Source organism: Pinus tabuliformis, chromosome 3_2, assembly GCF_031772625.1.
Source record: "Pinus tabuliformis cultivar Carrire ecotype Pingquan chromosome 3_2, CPIR1, whole genome shotgun sequence".
Classification (NCBI taxonomy): domain Eukaryota; kingdom Viridiplantae; phylum Streptophyta; class Pinopsida; order Pinales; family Pinaceae; genus Pinus; species Pinus tabuliformis.
Window position 1 is genome coordinate 997,123,688 of NC_142302.1, and position 13,652 is coordinate 997,137,339.

The 13,652-nt window shown below is 39.7% G+C and overlaps 1 pseudogene; it reads left to right on the top strand.

Annotated features, from left to right (window-relative positions):
* Positions 1-3,640: 3,640 nt before the first annotated feature.
* Positions 3,641-4,370, top strand: LOC149183969 (uncharacterized; annotated as a pseudogene).
* Positions 4,371-13,652: the final 9,282 nt, after the last annotated feature.

Genomic DNA, 13,652 nt, shown 5'->3' on the forward strand with positions numbered 1-13,652 from the left:
TGTTTTCTTGCTGCAAATCTTTAAGAATCTCAATTAAAGTAGTGGGCCCTACCATGTGAAAATTGCAAGCCCTAGGTGATTAGTGCTTTTATATCTCAATCAAACAAGTGGACTGCAGAATTTAATAAGTAGACTGTATAATTTAATGCTGAAATTAAATTTGGAACCATAACATCAATAACAATAACTAGAAATTAAATAACAAAAGCATAAAACACAATTTCACACATATACATGTAATTGCTTTTTCAAATCTGGTTTTTATTCCTCGAAAAAAACTTACAAGAAATCCTCCACACCCTATCCACAAAAACATCACTACAAAGGTCACTAAAATCACTTTGAACTTCAGCTTCTACGGTTGCTTGAGAGAAGTACACTCGTGAAGAAAAATAAAAAACAAAAAACATCTCTGTTGTACAGACTGTACAACTGCAGTACATTCTTGTTGTACAGATTGTGTGCGATTGCACGAATCCATATGTTTCTGTTTGTATGACCGTATGAACTTCTATGTGGATGTACAAAGCTGTTACTTACAGACTTGTATGTTGCTTGAAACACTTTTTTTCTGGTTGCTTTCTCTCTCTGATTAGCTCGCTCAAAACTGTGATGAAAACCTTTATCTTGACCTGTCTTTATAAGTTTAGTTGAGACCAAAACTCTAAATTTTTTTGTTTTCTCATATATACGTATTTTAGGCTTAATGCTCAAATATGAAACTTTTCACCTTTTTACTGAAATGGATTACAAAATAAAATTCTTTTTCCAAAAATAAAAACTATTTATTGGAAATATCTCCAAGTATGTCTAGCATGTCAGACTGAACCCGTGTGCTAGTCCCTTTCCAGTTTATAATTCTCAACATCGTTTGGGAGGAGGGCAGAATGACACCATTCAATGGTTGCTGGAAATACATTTTGAGAGTCGACTGCCATATAATTAGGAGGAGGGCAGAATGACACCATTCAATGGTTGCTGGAAATACATTTTGAGAGGCGACTGCCATATAATTAGACTTATATTAACAAATGCTTGAGAAGGAAGAATGGCTGCAGATAAGCTGAATCCCACAGCAGCAAAACAATCTTCACATTAGAAATGATAATTGTTAAACGACATGGCCTGCATGCATCTTAAGCAATTTATGTTTCAAGTCATGCTTGGAGATCATTGACAATGCTACTTCAAACAAAGCTTATAATAACTTAAAGAAAATAAGGCACCTAGCAAATAAATAGAAGTGTTTTCGTTGTAAGTGGAGGAAATCTGAACAGTAATCTCCTATCTCTTCAGTTTACTATGAATAAGTATTTTCTAGAAAGAAAAACAAACAAACTGTTTTTGCTATGTCATGGTTGAAAATTGGTTTCAAGTGGTTTGATCAAATCAACGTTGGGCTGCCTTTTCTTTAAGTTGGGCTGCCTTTTCTTTAAGATTTGGTAATTCATCTCCTTTTGGTTTAAGTTCATGATTTGCTATGCATCTTAGTGGTTTATAATCTCCCTCTGTCTTTTTAAACATGAATGAGTACAATTTGTACTAAATCTTGTGCCCGGCCACATCATATATATGAGAATTAGATGAGGAATTGCATTGCTTTTGCCACAAGATTCTAAAAATGCTAAAAACCAGCCTCCTCCTAATAAGAGTAGTGGGGGCAAAGGTCCAAAACTAGATCTTCGGATTTTTATTCCTACTACTTCATGGGAGCATGAGTAAATTCTAACAAATTGCTTGCACAAGAAAATGCAGAAACAAAATATTTCTATAAATTGCTAGAAGACAGCCCACCACTAGACCCACAAGGTGCAAGAGAGAGCTTAGGACCGAAGTTATTTCTACTATTATCTTTCATGTTTCTTGTTATGTGGGGATGAATGCTGATTTTTAATCACTTCTGAGTCGGAAGGGGAAGAGGATAAGGGTGTGAACTTCTTCTCGGACCCCTTACACGCGTCTTCATCTTGCAATGCAGAAGGAACCTTTGGAGATAAACTTTCCCAACGTGGAAACCTTCTTTGAAGAGTCATCATCTGGGCCTTCTTCATCTTTCGAATTAGGAAGAATATTCTTTGAAGAGACTTGATTTGGCACTAGTTGATTGGTTTGGACGTCAAGATTCTCATCTTCTGCCTTAGGGACATTTAAGATTTCAAAACTATTGTTGGAAAGGGGCTGATGCGGAGATTCAACCTTACATGTTTGTTGCTTCTTATTTCCTTGTGTCTTATGCTTCCTTTTCACTAGAGTGAATCCTTGCTTATTTTCTTCTTGTTCCTCTCTAGGAGAAGGTGATGGGTTTGGAGAACTTCGGGAGGCTGAACCTTTTGAACAACTTTTCGCAAAGTGTTCGTACTCATGACACAAATTACACTTGAAAGGAACCTATTCATAATCTAAAGCTTGTAGGCGAGACCAACCATCCAGATTTAACTAAATCGCCTCAGGGAGGCCTTTTGAGAAATCTATTTCCACACAAATTCTGGCATACAAAACACTGCTCCCATGTGCCTTATCACTGGTGATAAAGTGGCCTAGTTTATCTCCTATATCCTTAAAATGCTAGGGCCCAACAAATAAGAGGGAGAAAAGACAATCTAATCCAGACAAGTGTAGAGGATATTTCAATGATGGGCTTAAATTCCATAAACCAATGACTGAGAAAGAAACCTATGCTACCCATGAAATAAGGACTTGATTTATAGATTTAGTCTCTATCTTTCTGGTTTTAAAAAAGAAATGCGTAATATTGTTATGAACATAAATTGTATAAAATAAAATAAACATAAATAAATATAAATAATAAATAATGAAATGATGATTATGTTAAATAATCATTAAGTTAAGTGAAAAGGCATGTCTAAAAGACATGCCCAGTCACAAAAGGACACCTACTTAGGTATATATGTGGGTCCTCATTGTAACATTCAACATTACTTGTACATTTTTTTATATATAATAAATTATTATTACAAAATACCTTTTGTATATTTTTACATTAAGTCAACAAACTATAAGTTTTGTTGCTTCACTGGTGTCAGAGCATGCCGCATAATATAACCATGCAAGTCTTTGAACGTTATTTGCCTTGAATACATTGAGCAGTTTAGTAAAATTCAAGAAAAACTTCAGCAATGGGAAAAATCATATGCCGAAGTTCGAGCATGTCTAAAGCAAATCGATAATAAAGAAGATGATGTAGATGAGGATTATGTAGATCATGATGACGATCCAAATGAAAATGATGTGGATGAGGACTATCTTGAGAAATAGGAAGATGAACAATATCATAACGGAGTAGTCTTTAACGCGACTTTTTGAAAGTCTTTCTGGCGATTTTTTCCGGTGAAAATCCGGCAGTAATTTATTGGAATCCAAGTTTGATAGCTAATTTCTGCACAATGAAACCGTCCCAGGGGTTTTTCAGGGTGCTGAATCCGAATATGCAGTTAAAAAACCATTTTAACTGGAACAAATCATGATTTCATCTCAATTTCTTCCGCCGGATTCCGTCACCGGAATCTCAAAAAGTCGCATTATAGACAACTCCTATCATAACAATGAGGAAGATATTTTTGAATATAATTATGAAGGTGACATATTTGAAAAAGTTGTAAAGGAAGAGAGAAAGGAGAAGATGAAGACAAATTCAGATGATTGTACTGACGATGAGGATGATGAAGTGAAGGAAAAAGGTGCAGCCATTTCTCCCTTCCCCGCAGTAGACAGATACAACTCTATAAAATCAGTTGAAGGTAACCGACCTAATGTTGAAGACCCAACAACCAATTGCAGACCAAGCGATGACAATGAAAGGGAGAAAAAGAGAGTTGTAAAGTGGAGGAAAATGATTGGATCTAGTGCAGGTGATTGGAAGGAATTTGCCAAAAAAATAACAAAATGTTGTAAAAAGGCATATCAGAAAGGGTATTCCAGATTGCCTAATGAGTCTAGTTTGGCAACTCATATCAGGCAGTAGAGACCTGTTGTTGCAAAACAAAGGAGTATACGACCAACTGGTATTGTATGAGACATCAACTTCTGAACTGGATATCATTAGAGATATTTCTCGCACTTTTCCAACCCATGTGTTCTATAAACAGATGCATGGCCCTGGACAAAGGTCTCTGTACAATGTTCTAAAGGCCTATTCTGTTTATGATAGAGAAGTGGGCTATGTGCAGGGCATGGGGTTTGTTGCAGGTTTGTTTCTTCTTTACATGAGTGAGGAGGATGCATTTTGGCTGCTTGTTGCCATGTTGAAAGGTGCAATTAATAAACCAATGCAAGGACTATATTTGCCCGGATTGCCCCTTGTGCAACAATACCTTATCCAATTTGAACAATTGAAAGTGCTAACCACTTAGTATGAAACTCCTGCCATTGTTTCTTGTAATTTATCCAGGTTTGCGGAAATTGGGTGCTTTGCATTATGGCAATTTATGCCAGATATGTGGTCTGTGGAATATAAATTATATAAAATAATTATTTTATATAATTATACAAAAGTGTTATGTGATACATGTTTGGATAACCAGTTTTTGGAAAATGGCTACCTTGTATTCAAAGCTTCAATAGCTATGGAATGTACTCTCAACAAGAAAAAGATGACCCTCTATTATAGGAGAAACAAACGAAAATGGAGAATTCAGGGCGCAACTTCCTCTTGCCAGGATTCTCTTGAATTGGTTCGAGATTATCACGCTTATCTTCATCAGAGATTTTGCCTGTAGCTGAGACTTCCAAGACCAGATTTCCGTCCTGGTTGATCACTTCAGAGCTCGACTGTTTCATGTGCACTCTCTTCCCCGACGACTTCCCCACAGGTTCGAACCCCGAGCCGAGAGGAGGAGGCTCTACATACCCTGCTCGACCACCACCCAATAATGTGCATCTTCATTGTTCAACACTACATCCACCATGCTGCTTCCACCTGTTGTCTGCGTCCTTGCGTTCTTGCCGTGCTTCCCGACTGCTCCGACAACACTGCCCCCTTGTTTTCCAGTCTGCCCATTTCCTTCGAACATTACCAAATTGCAACTCTGCCAGGCTCAATGTCTGGTCCTTTTTCTTCTTGGGTTTGCTCGTGACCGACTCTGTGAGTGTTAGGCCCTCAAGACGAGTTGGGTGCGACATGTGTGCGACGGGCGTCCAAGTCAGTTTTATGCGACGGGGAGAAGCCATCTTCGGTTATGTGTGACGAGTCAGTTTTATGCGAACGCACAAGTTCGGTTAAAGGCGATGGGAGAGCGCGCCTGACAAGATGCGACGAGTGGGAGCATTCGATTAAACACACCTTGATGGAATGTACGACAGTGCAGACGAGTTGGACGAGCATGCGGGGGTAACCCGTGTGTCGGGCGCCCGGGTGAGCGCGTGCAGACGAGCCACATGAGTCGAAAAACTGAAATGTGATTCAGATAAGTGTGGGAGCACTGTGATGAGTTTATACTGTGATTCGACTGGAGGTTGGGCCGATGTGCGGAGGAGGACGCTTGGGCGAACCGAAGTGTGGAAGTGGACCCAGACCGGTTGGGCCGACGTGTTGATGGGCGTTTTGTGTGGAACGGGTGGTCGGCCTGGAGGTGGGACAAGCCACCTAAACGTTGGACGATGGCTATAAGTAGTAGAGGGAAGGCGACTTGAAAAAACCAAGCAAGTCATCTCAAACAACTTTGAGCAACAAGGCACTTGGATGAGCAAAGGAGAAACAATAATGTTGAGGCAAGGCACAGGTGGACAAAGGGATGAAGCGGCCGAGCCGAGATTTTTGAAGTGTAAGGGCGAACTGTGGAAGGGCATGGGTAGGCGGACGAACTACAGAAGGGCGCGAGGAAGAGGAAAGAGGTGCACAAGTTGCGGTGGGCACTACTCAACGAGTGACCTGACTCGCGGGCACTGCTGAATGACACGACTGCGGTGGGTAGGTTTGAACGGACGAGCTAGGCAGCTCTGCACGGAGGCCGATTTGTGCAACTCTACACGATAGAGTTGGGCAGTTCTGAATGATAGGTAGGGCGAGGTTCTATTAGAAGAGTTTCCCATGTGAAGGTCAAAAAACCTGAGTCTTATGATGGGCTGAGGAGTGTGAAAGCTCTTGGCAATTTCTTGTAGGATATGGAGCAATACTTGGAGCATTTGGGTATACCTTATGATGAGGCAAAAGTCAAGGTAGCTGCTTAATTCTTGATGAAAGATGTTAAGATGTGGTGGCAAAGAAAGATGGACCAGATTTCCAATGGTGATGCTGAGGAAATCTCTTCTTGGGATGACATGAAGAAAGATTTGCAAACTCATTTTAGCCCACAAGATGAGACGTGGGATGCAAGGACGATGATTACATATATGAAGCAAACAGGAAGCCTACAAGCTTATCAACTGGAGTTCTCGAGTGTGATCTTGGAGTTACCTAATATGGCGGAGAAGGACAAGGTGTTTAATTTTTTGAATTATTCTAAGCATTATCATTACATAGCGGAAATAAACATTCACATCATCATCATATCATTCATATGTATGCACAATGGAAATACTTTCTTTTTAAATGGGAGGGGAAACTCCCAAGTATAGAGTCTGCCCAATAATATAACAGTTCAATAATCTTACAAGTACAAGTACAATTCAACATTCGCTGGAAACTCCAAATTTTCCTGTCGCAAAGCTTTTCAAAAGGCTGCAGTTCACCTGCTTCATGTCGGGTCACCCACCTCACTGGTACAGGTTGCCCTCATTCAGCAGTGCCAACTGCAACACGGGTTGTTCAAGGTCACCCAACGCATCGTGCAGGGTTATGCAAGGTTGTCGTGAAGTGGCTTCGATGAAGGCTGAGAATGTTGAATTTCAGGATGGGTACATGAAGTTGAAGGAAGAATTTGAAGACCTCAAAATCCAATATGAGTATACAAAATGGATGTATACACAAACAGAGAGAGAAGTCAAGGACATTGGAACTGCGAGAGATCAAGGTTTGGCAGAAATCTCAAAGTTGCAAAAGGAACTTGGCGATGCTCGAAACGAGATAGTTGTTTTGAAGAAAGTAGTTGGGCAAGGATCTATTGGAGGAGTTTCCCATGTGAAGGTCAAAGAACCCAAATCTTATGATGGGATGAGGAGTACGAAAGCTCTTGGCAATTTCTTATGGGATATGGAGCAATACTTGGAGCATTTGGGTATACCTAATGATGAGGCCAAAGTCAAGGTAGCTGCTCAATTCTTGATGAAAGATGCTAAGATGTGGTGGTGAAGAAAGATGGACCAGATTTCCAATGGTGATGCTGAGGAAATATCTTCTTGGGACGACATGAAGAAAGCTTTGCAGACTCATTTTATCCCACAAGATGAGACTTGGGATGCAAGGACGAAGATTAAGTATATGAAGAAAACAGGAAGCCTACAAGCATATCAACGGGAGTTCTTGAGTGCGATCTTGGAGTTACCTGATATGGTGGAAAAGGACAAGGTGTTCAATTTCATCATAGGATTGAAACCTTGGGCACACAATGAGGTGAAGAGGTAAAAGATCAAGACACTAGAGGAAGAATTTGTAGTAGTTGATCGCTTGGTAGAACATTACGATGAAGGAACTGAAGAGAGAAAGAAGAAGACAAATAAGCCGAAAGAGAAGACTACGAAAGAAGAGCCTTCAAGATCGAATGTCGAAGACGAAGAAGCCTTTGAAGTTTTGGATTTGTGAAGAACCACATACGGTGAAGAATTTTCCTTCAAGACCGAAAGTGGCAACAGTAGCACAAGTCGATGCGAAGAAGAAGAAAGAAGAACCATTCGTTGGAGTGATGCAAATTCTAGTAGCTGGGTGAGCTACAAAAGCAGTCTCACCACAGGATCCTCACAGGAACAAGTTGGAATATGTGGAGATGAAGATTGGGCAAGGCACTGTACTCACTATGGTGGATAGTGGTGCGACTCATAACTTCATGAGAGAAGAAACTGCGAGGAAGATTGGGTTGAGGTTTATACCAGCTCAAGCACAGTTGAAAGCAGTGAATTCTCCACCAGATTCAGTGATTGGTATAGCAGAAAAAGTGGATGTGAGCATAGGTGAATGGACTGGGAAAGTCGACTTCATGATTGTGCAGATATATGACTATGAAGTTGTATTGGGTATGGAATTTATGAAATAGTTTGAAGCTATGATGGTGCCACACTTGAAGAAGTTGTACATTTACGATGGGCGTGATGATGATCCCATTGGTGTACCAACCATAGGGGCTACGACAACCGAATGTAAATTGACAACGATGAATGTGGAGGAAGTCAAGCGAGATGAAGAAGTCTATAAGAGGTTGTCTTGTACAGAGGCAAAACTTATGGAGCAATCACAGGTGATTAGAGCATTGTCTGATAGTATCTTGGATCTATTAAGCACACTAGAGGCAATGGAAGGAGATGGAGATGCCACACCCAAGATTCAGATGAAGAGTCGGGAAGCATACATGCAAAGATTGGAGGAGGAAGATCCAAATAGGTGGATTGAGCTATTAGATGAGGAAGAGGGAGAGCCTTCGGCCTCCGCTTCCTCCCTCCTCTTCATAGGCTGTCATGGAGATGAGGCTCATTGTTAGTTTCTCATGGCAGTGAGTCTCCTATATTTTGAGCAGACCTTGGGGCAAGATGGACACTGTTGGCAACAATATGCAAAGATGAGTCACGATGATGTAGGGAGCATGCGTTATTGTGGAGGTGATGCATGGTTGGATTAGCTACCCAACTAATCACCAACATGAGGGGTACCAACACATGATTTCTTGTATAGTTTGGCAGAATGATTGCATGGAGTAGGTCATAGATGGAGCTATCTGGATGCCCACACATATATATGGATGTCTTGACGATGGGTGTTGTTGAGATGGTGTTGTCGAGGGTGACAACATTTCTAGAGTGGTGGAGGATGTCTGGCCCCCGAGACAAGTTGGGCGTGACATGTGTTCGATGGGTGCCCGAGTCGATTTTATGTGACAAGGAGAAGCCATCTTTGGTTATGTGCGACGATCATACGAGTTTGGTTAAAGGCAACGAGCGAGCGTGCTTGATGAGATGCGACGAGTGGGAGCGTTCGGTTAAACATGCCTCGGTGGAATGTACGACGGTGCAGACGAGTTGGATGAGCACACCGAGGTGACCCGTGTGTTGGGTGCCCGAGTGAGCATATACGGACGAGCCACAGGAGAGTCGAAAAACCAAAATGTGATTCGGCTAAGTGTGGGACCACTGTGACGAGTTTATACGATGAGTCGATTGGAGGTTGGGCCGACGTGCTGAGGAGGATGCTTGGGCTAGTCGACGTGCAGAAGTGAACCTAGACCGGTTGGGCCGACGTGTTGATGGGGGTTTTGTGTGGAACAGGTGGTCGACCTGGAGGTGGGCCGACCCACCTAAACATTGGATGATGACTATAAGTAGTGGAAGGAAGGCAACTTGAAAAAACCAAGCAAGTCATCTCAAGCAAGTTCGAGCAAGAAGGCACTTGGACGAGAAAAGGAGAAAAGATAAGGTTGAGGCAAGGCGCAGGCGGACAAATGGCTGAAGCAGCTGAGCCGAGATTTCTGAAGTGTAAGGGCGAACTTTGGAAGGGCGTGGGCGGGCGTACACGGAGAAGCGGAAGAACTATGGAAGGGCATGGGCAGGAGGAAACGGGCGCACGAACTGCGGTGGGTGCTGCTGAACGAGTGACCCGACCCGTGGGTGTTGTTGAACGGTGTGATTAGGCTGGGCGTTGTTGAACGACCTGACCCGCGGGCACTGCTGAACAATCGGGTTGGGTGCTGTTGAACGACTCGACCCATGGGCGCTGCTAAATGACACGACTGTTGTGGGAAGGTCTGAACGAACGAGTTGGGCAGTTCTGCACGACGACCGAGTTGGGTGGCTCTACATGATAGAGTTGGACGATTCTGAACGATAAGTTGGGAAACCTGCAGCTCTGTTCGCCTCTCCATGTATGCCTGCCCGCGCCCTTCTGCAGTTCGTCCTTACACTTCAGAAATCTCGGCTCGGTTGCTTTGGCCCTTTGTCTGCCTGCTCCTTACCTCAGCCTTATCGTTTCTCCTTTACTCGTCCAAGTGCCTTGTTGCTCGAACTTGCTTGAGATGACTGGCTTGGTTATTTAAAGTCACCTTCCTTCTACTACTTATAGTCGTCGTCCAACGTTTAGGTGGGTTGAACCACCTCCAGGCTGACCACCCGTTCCACACAAAACGCTCATCAACACGTCGGCCCAACCAGTCCGGGTCCACTTTTGCATGTTGGCTAGCCCAAGTGTTCTCCTCCACACATCAGCCCAACATCCGGTCGACTCACCATATAAACTTGGTGTGGTGCTCCCACACTTAGCCGAATCACATTTCGGTTTTTTAACTCTCTCGTGGCTCATCTGCACGCACTCACCCGGGCGCCTGACACATGGGTCATCCCGGTGCGCTCTTCCAACTCGTTCACACCATCGTACATTCCACCAAGGCGCGTTTAACTGAATGCTCCCACTCGTCGCATCTCGTCGGGCGCGCTTGCCCGTCGCCTTTAACCGAACTCGTGCGATCGTCGCATAAAACTGACTCGTCACACATAATCGAATATGGCTTCTCCCCGTCGCGTAAAATTGACTTGGGCGCCTGTTGCACACATGTCGCGCCCAACTCGTCTCGGGGGCTTGACAGTGAGGGAGGGAAATTATCGTCGTCCTTTTTCAACTCAACAATGGCGAGGCATTGCTCAGCCTCTTTCCACTCCATGTCGGCTGCCCATGACCCCACACCACTACTCCACGCCTTTGTCGTCATTGCCCCTGGTTTGTGCTGTGCCTTGCTTCCGATTAACGAAAATCTTATTTGGAGAACTCTTCGCAAACACAGATACAATGCATAATATGATCGCTGCCTCACAGTGTGACCTTCGTCAAACAACGTGACTCCCTGTCAACGACGCGACTTCTGGTCGATTATATATATATATATATATATATATATATTCATAATAGATCGATTATATAATTAAAATTAATTAAGTGTGACCTCTGTCAAACAACGTGACTCCCTGTCAACGACATGACTTCCGGTCGATTTTATATATAGATATATATAATAGATCGATTATATAATTAAAATTAACTTAATTATTATATAAACAAAATAGTTTAAAAAAAAATATTATTATTATAAAAAAATAGACATAACCTTGGGGTCAAGAGTAGACATAACCCTGGACTCAAAATGGAGTTACCAACGAATCATAGAAGCTGAGCTATCACTGACAGCGAGTTCCATATGTCGAGATGACAACCGCAAAGACAATTGCCAGTAATATAGCTTTGAGGACAAAACTTTTGAAGGTAGCAGCAATGTGACGAACATAAATTGTATAAAATAAGATAAACATAAATAAATATAAATAATAAAAATGAAATGATGATTATGTTAAATAATCATTAAGTTAAGTGAAAATGCATTTTTAAAAGACATGCCCAGTCACGAAAGGACACATGCTTAGGTATATATGTTGGTCCTCATTATAACATTCAACATCACTTGTACATTATATATATATAATAAATTATTATTACAAAACACCATTTGTGTATTTTTACATTAGGTGAACAAGCTATAAGTTTTGTTGCTTCAAATATCCATTTCCACAATAGAAAATGTCGAAGGATTCATGGTTTACCCAATTGACAGAAACCTAATCTTTAATGGCTTCATAACTTGGCTACATGCCAGTGAACTTTCTCAATAACACTTTTTCTTTTAACATTGCCACATTATTTTTCACTGGGAAGAAAACCACAGATCTAAAAAAAGATTGATTTTGCGTTCTTCACAAATTTGTTTGAGACACTCATTGTGCATGCATTAAACCACACAACAAATATTACACTCACTTGAATTCTTTCAAAAGCTAGCCACGAGCGATTACGATTTCTACCTTACCCATGTAGCAACAGTCAAAGAAAAAAAAAAGAAAAAAAAATCATTTTAACATCCATAAAGCTAAAGATAACTTATAGAATGGATCACTCTTCGAAAAGATCAAACTCTCCCTACACCTACACAACAACTACAAAATCCGCAATCAAGAGCCCAAAGGTTTCATAAACTCGAAGGGGGTGGCAACAACTCTAAGGCGTAGCGCTGACATGATTCACGGAGTTTGTCGGTTCATACAAACAAAGAGTTCGACACTGATTAGGGAAACCCTAACCGCTAAGAGATGGATGTGGCAGAGCTCCAAGATATATTCCTCGGGTAGTGATTTATATTTATTGTGAAATGAAAAATAAAACCAAAACCCCATTGGCAACTTGAATATGCTTTCATAGTCATAAATTGTTTTACATCTAAAAGACGGAAAGGCAATTTTAATAGATAAACTTTGTTTGGCCCATAGTTTGCGATGTTGGAGTGGAAGGGCGTTTTCAATCGTTAAGTTTTGGCTATTATTTTGCAATTTTTGAGGTCCATCACATTAAAGTGGGTGGTTGTAGTAGATGTGTCTTACAACTTAATATAACTGCAACTGCAACGATGGTTATTCGTTTTAAATTTAATAGCTATTCAAACAAAATTCATAAAAAAATATTTTTATAAATAATAAAAATATATATTAATATGTTTTTAAATAAAAATATAATAATTTTATAAAAGATTTTTATTGTGTCGTAAGATATATCTTATAATTTAATATGAAAGTTGTATGTGATTTAGTTTGTGTAAAGTTGAATATACTCTAAATAAAAACTATTATTAACTCATATATATATATATATATATATATATATTTTGATTAGGTTTAATTAAAAATATTATAAAACATAAATAACCTCAATATGAATGATATGGGGTAAAAATATTTTATTTGCCATAAATAAAATATTTATGTTTATGTTAAATAACATAATTTTATATCAACCTTTAAAGTATAAAATAATTAAAAATATTAAAAAAATATATATTTGTCTTATAAATATTTCAATATAGAATTTAAATAAACTCATATTCTAATTGAACCATTAGAATATCCATGTGTGAATAGGTGTAGTCTAATTAATAAACAAAATTGTTTTTGGGGAATTTAGCAAAACAATTTTGAGTAAACTTGTTTTTTCTTATAGTTTAAAATGCTCTTTTGAATGCGCAAATGGATTGAACACCCTAATATATATATATAGGTAAGAAGACCATTGTAAAATATTTCAATGCTCCAAAAGAAATAATTAAAAGTAAAATAATTTAGTTACTTCTTAATAATAGATGTGTAATCCATTTAATTCTTAATATAAAATTGGTATATGACATTCAAAAAATAGTAATAATAGGCCAGAATTAAAATATTTCACTATGCATGGTTAGGTAATATTAACGTGTATTTGATAATATATAATAATATAAAAACATTTTAACATGAACAATGTGATCCATAAATAAAATATTTTAATGTCCATAATTAAATAAAATATTTCAATGTCAATTATGTATATATGTATATATTATATAAATGATTTAAACAAAAAAATCTCATGGTTAAAATATTTTAAGTAGTTTCACTATAATTTTATGTTTTGGCTCTTTTTCAAGTATATTTTTTGGTCAATTTTGTTTAAAATCTAGCAAATATTTGTTGGAATTGCAAATTTAAAC